Below are 6000 nucleotides of genomic sequence, written 5' to 3'. Positions count from 1 at the left end.
TCTCTCTCTGTGTCTCGCAAAAATAAATAAATAAATAAATAAATAAATAAATAAATAAATAAATAAATAAATATCTTAAAAAAAAAAAAAAAAAGAAACCCAGCCAAAGATATAACCAATGTTCTTTAAAAAAAAAAAATTTATTTATTTATATGAAAGAGAGCATGAGCAGGGTGGAGAGGGAAAGGGAGAAGCAGGCTCCCCACTGAGCAGAGGGTCCACCACAGGATCCACAGCAGGACCATGTGAGCTGAAGGCAGATACTCAACCAACAGCCACCTCAGGTACCCTATCACCAAGGTTCTTTTTTTTTAATTTTTAAAGATTTTATTCATTTATTCATGAAAGACACACACAGATAGAGAGAGAGAGAGAGAGAGAGAGAGAGGCAGAGACACAGGCAGAGGGAGAAGCAGGCCCCATGCAGGGAGCCCAACATGGGACTTGATGCTGGGTCTCCAGGATCACACCCTGGGCTGAAGGCAGCGCTAAACCCCTGAGCCACCTGGGCTGCCCTATAACCAAGGTCCTCATCAAGGAAGTATGGCCAGGTCTTCAAGGACTCGGTGAGTGCTGAAAAATCAGCACACTTGGATCGGCCAGTCCACCTGCCTGGACTCCATCTCTTTCTCTCTCTACTGCCATCCTCTCTCATCTCCTCACTTCCTCTCTGCAGGTAGTTTTATGCTCTTTACTGCATACTGGCTCCTTCTGCTTTGATCATACTTGAGACCAGAACACTCCAGCCTCTCTTATTAGCAAGAGACTCTGAGGGCCAAACCCAAATTTCCAAGAAAGAAATGATGAATGTCTTAGTTAGAGAAGGAGTCCACCTCAGGTCCAATCAGCGATGATATCATGAGGTGATGTCAGACTGAGAGGCCCTCCAGCCTGCCCCCCATTGTGTAGGAGACCCAGGAAGTAGGTGCTGACAGGAAGGGCATGGGCAGGTTTCCCCAGGAAGTGAGAGTGGAGGCTGAGAGGTCATCACGGGTAGAGGCTTGTCTAGAACAGACGCACTATGCTGAGTCCCGGGGTGAGCACCACTCATTTATTCCAGAACTATTCATTCAATGCCTACTTTGTGCCAGGCGCTGTTCCAGATGCTGAGGATACAGCAGAGGCAAGAAAGACAGATAAGAACCATGCCCTCCTGGAAGCCTCATTCCATACTACAAACAATTCTACATTATAGCAAATAAGAACATGAGCAAGATAACTGCAAATAGTGGTAAGTAAAAAAAAAAAAAATAGTGGTAAGTACATGGAGAAATTGGCAATTTGATATAAGGTGATGGGTCGAGAGATGGGAAAGTTATTTTCAAATTGCCATTTAGAGTGTCCTGTTCTGTCAACTGGCTAAAAATACTAAAAATAGTGCTCAGATCTGGTTGTTCTGTTTATAAAGGAGGAAGTGAAATAGAGTTCAGAATGTTCTTTGCAGTTTTCCGTCTGCTTGTCATGTGGGGGGACAAAGCATCTAGCTTAGGCTGGATTAGGGACAGTCAGGCCCTGGAGTCACCATTTCTAACCCTCTTTTGGAATTTATTAATGCAGTCCTGAGTGGCTCAGGACATGCCACATTCCAAGAGCCACTTGCCTCTGCTTGATTTGGGGGCCTGCCTAAAACAGGCTTCAGGGGGGGGACGCCTGGGTGGCTCAGCGGTTGAGCGGCCTTTGGCTCAGGGCATGGTCCCGGGTTCAGGGATTGTGTATTGCATGGGGTTCCCTGCAAGGAGCCTGCTTCTCCCTCTGCCTATATCTCTGTCTCTCTCTCTCTCTCTGTGTATCTCACATGAATAAATAAATAAAATCTTAAAAAAAAAAAAAACAGGCTTCAGGGGAAATAGAGGGGATGTGGCAGGCGAGCAGACTCACCTAATTACCTCAGTGTCAGTCCTCTCAGACTTTCCCCACTAATCTTCTATAGAAAGCCTGCTGCAAAGGGCAGGGCTGTTCTCCAGCCATTTTCAGAAATAGCAACAAGCTAAGTTTTACTGAGTGCTTAGTATATGTTAGGCAGGGTTCTAAAGCTCTACGTGTAGTAACTTAATTCATTTCTGTAATTCTACTACAAGGTAGGTACTACTAGTATCCCCATAATACAGGTGAGGAGGTCAAGGCCAAAAAGTTTATAAAGCTTGCTTGAAGTCATATGATCGAACTAGACTTCAAATCTTGGTGTTTTGGCTTCAAAAAACCATGTTTTTTTTTTTTTTTTTTTTTTTTTATGAATAATGCCCAGTTCTAGCTGATTCAGACTGTCTCTGGCTTCTCTCAAAGTAAGTATTAAATCAACTAAATGACTACATCATGCTTACTATCTTCATTGAATTTTCTACTAAATAAGTGCCATATGCATATCCAATATCTTTCAAAGCTCCTATTCAAATACAGAAACAGAGAGCGAAAAATCTTGAATTTTAGGTCCAACATAGAACGATTCGTGTTTGTGTGAGTTTGGTTTGATTTTTTTTTTTTGGCAACTCTTCCATCAAACCATTATAGTCTGATACCCAGTGAGGGGAGGAAGTATTGTTTGACACTTGTCTTCATTGAAACACAGATTGATTGGTTCCAGAGATTTGCCTTACGAAAGTAGAGACTGGGAAAGTATTAAGATACTAAGACAAAGAGAAGCTCCACAGAAGAGTTTCAGGCATCAGTAAGCAGGTGGGGCAGTAGAGGGGGCAGGGCAGCTTTTAGAAGCTTCTAACTACAATCCTCAGTAAGTGTAGTTCAATGTATCAGTTGAACCCACGTCTGATTTACTAGAAGAAATAGGAGAGCTCATGATTTTCTTTTTCCTATTTCTCAGCTTAAAAAAAAATTAAATTGAGGACCCCTGGGTGGCTCAGCGGTTTAGCGCCTGCCTTCAGCCCAGGGCTTGATTCTGGAGACCCGGGATCGAGTCCCACGTCAGGCTCCTTGCATGGAGCCTGCTTCTCCCTCTGCCTGTGTCTCTGCCTCTCTCTCATGAATAAATAAATACAATCTTTTTAAAAAAATTAAATTGAGATGTAATTCATATACTACAAAATTAACCTTTCAAAGTCTAGTATATTCACTGTTGTACAACCAAAACCATGATCTAATTCTAGAACATCCTCTTCACTTCAAAAGGATGCCCATATCTATTAGCAATCAGTTCCAGTTTCCCTTTTCCTTAATCCCTGGCAACTACTGGTCTACTTTGTTTCTGAATTTACCCATTCTTGACATTTCATATGAATAGAATCAGGCCATATGTGCCTTTGTGTTTGGCTTCTTCCACTAAGCACAGTATATTTAAATTTTATCCATGTTGCAGCATGTTTCTGTATGGGCTTCATTCCTTTTTATAGATTAATAAAATTCTGTTGTATAGATAGACCCTGTTTTATGTATCCATCCATCATTTGATGGGCATTTGGGTGGCTTTCATTGCTTGACTATCAGGACAAATACTGCTATCAACACGTATGTACTAGTTTTATGTGGATTTTTAATTATTTTTGTTATTATTTTAATTTAATTATTTTTAATTCTCTCAAGTACACACCTAGAGTGGAATTACGAGGTCATATGGTAACTCCATGTTTAATATCTCGAGGAGCTGCCAAACTCTTTCCCAAAGTGGTGCATCATTTATGTATACAGTAGAGTGTGAGAGTTCTGGTTTACCCACAACCTCACCAATGCTTGCTGTCATCCTTCTTTCTGGTTATAGGCTGGAGATTCTTATAGATATTTGGTTTGCAAATGGTTCTATTAGGTGGCTTTGGTTTTATTGGCTGAAGGAAAGTGAGGATTTATTTATGTATTTGTATGTGGAGAGGCAGGGAGAAAGGAGAGAAGAGGACAATAGAGAGTTTTGTCACCCAACATTGTCTAATGAATTTATCTTGAGACTCAGGGAAGAGAGGAGATGGCTCAGAACCCAAGAAATTCCTGAAAGAGCTTATAAGACTGTGCCCTATCAGGATACCTTGGGGCCCAGGGACCAGGTTCATCACGTGTGAGGATGTCTCCCCACTAATTGATGCTGGGATGTTGGACAGCAGGGAGAGGGGCTGAGAGATACCAACCTGGTGGTGGTATATTGACAATGTTAATCGAGGGCACTTGGGAGGAAGCAGAGTCTGGAAGCTGTCCTCAAATAGCTAGTGGCAGTGACTTCCACAAGGGGGCCAGGGTACAAGAATCTACTGTGACAGGGCGAGGCTCAAGTCCTGCCTTAGGAGGTCAGAGTCAACATGACCTGGGAGTGAAACTGACCCACAGGTGGGCAAACATGAGTGCCATTTACACATGGCCCTGCCTCAAAGGCCCTGTGTAAACCCACATATTTTTACTTTTTGCGTTCTAGGGAATTCTAGGCCTGAGAGGTATCTATAGCTTTGACCCTAGTGAAGAAAGGGAGGGTAGAAACATCCGTGACCTTTTAAATGCTCATTTTTCTACCCAGCCTGGTGTTTCTCATTACTGTTTTACAGACTGGAAGGAAATGGATTTTGTGCCATGTAAATTATTTTGAGTTTATGGTCTCTGGCTAGAAAGCCAGGGTTGTTCCTCAGAGGATATTTTATGCCAGTCCATTAGCATGAGCTCCTTATTGATGAACCAATAAAGCATGACCTGCCTGAGCCTTGTAATGGAATCTCCCAACTCATAATTAATATTCAGGTAAAGCGCCACCACATTAATCTGCTTTCCCTCCCATGGTAATTGGTGTTTAATTTTTATTTTATTAACCAGGATTGGTAAATCTTGGGAGATTCTGGTTTTGGGCATTTACTCTAAAGAGGCTCCTATGTCGTTTATTGATACTTCTCTGTACACAAGGAAGCCTATGATGCATTAACTTGCTATGTACTTTAAACTTTAAGAAGCCCTTCTATGATCTCACTTGGGCCCCATGCCTACTCTGAAAGTCAGAGTAACGGAGATATCACAAAGCCCCATTTTAACTCATAAGGACACGTAAAGGCTCAGGAGCAGTCGCAAGTGGCAAAACGTGAATCTTGTCCTGATTCTCTCAACTCTACACAAGTCCTGTGCTGCATTTATAAAATCTTCATAATGAAATTTATAAGGTGGTTTTATTGACTTGATTTATCAAATTAGTTCTGTCCTCCATCTCTCCTCCACCCCACAAAGCCAGTGGGTAAATATACTACTTCAGAAGCCAGTGCTTAGAGCTAAAACACTGTCAGGATGACTGATCTATTCAGTTAAAATAAAATAAAGTTCTGCCCAAGCAAAACAATTTTAAAAATCAGATACAAATGAGCAAGGGGATGCATTTTTTTCCCCAAACACTTGGCCTCTCCTCCCCTCCAAAACCATAAAATCAATTCTCCTACATGCACAATAGTCTGTGACAAACTTGAATTGGCATATTGGGTTAATAAACTATTATGAAAATCAATAGTAATTAAAGGGAACACTTAGCTGACAAAGTTGATAAAACTGAATGTATTTGTGAACTCTTCATTTTCTTTTCCCCCTTAATTGTTACCTCTGGCTGTCACAGCTTTTAATTGTTTGCTATCCAAATATCAAAAAACTGAACTAGTGTGGGTATTCCTGGATAATTTCAATTACTAAAAGCAGGAATTGGTATTCCCTTTCTTTCTTTTCTTTTCTTTTTTTTTTTTTTTTAGGATTTTATTTATTTATTCATGAGAGACACACAGAGAGAGGCAGAGGGAGAAGCAGGCTCCCTGCAGAGAGCCTGATGCAGGACTCAATCCCAGGACCCCGGGATCACAACCTTAGCCAAAGGCAGATGCTCAACCACTGAGCCACCCAGGCATCCTGGCATTCCCTTTCTTTAAAAGAACTTCACTAAGCTTGGATTTATCCTCTAAACTCTGTCAATGAGCACTATGATTGATGGTTACATGGAAAATGGTGACCAGTTGCTTTCCTATGAAATCAGTATAAATGGATTTGGGATGTAGCAGGATGTACCAAGTTTAGATATTTGACAATTTCTTTTTTTTTTTTTTTTATTTG

At 41.2% G+C, this 6000-nt stretch overlaps 1 protein-coding gene across 1 annotated transcript in view; it reads left to right on the top strand.

Annotated features, from left to right (window-relative positions):
- The first annotated feature begins 970 nt into the window (after positions 1 to 970).
- SLC25A26 (solute carrier family 25 member 26) overlaps positions 971 to 6000 on the top strand; it is a 196080-nt gene continuing 191050 nt past the window's right edge. The window contains exon 1 of the mRNA XM_072785471.1: positions 971 to 1231. The gene's annotated coding sequence lies outside the window, so the exon portion shown is untranslated. The remainder of the gene's footprint in view (positions 1232 to 6000) is intronic.

Source organism: Canis lupus, chromosome 19 (genome assembly GCF_048164855.1).
Source record: "Canis lupus baileyi chromosome 19, mCanLup2.hap1, whole genome shotgun sequence".
In the NCBI taxonomy this organism is placed as follows: Eukaryota; Metazoa; Chordata; class Mammalia; order Carnivora; family Canidae; genus Canis; species Canis lupus.
Note: the sequence above shows the minus strand (reverse complement) of the source record. Positions and strands in the feature narration are given on the sequence as shown.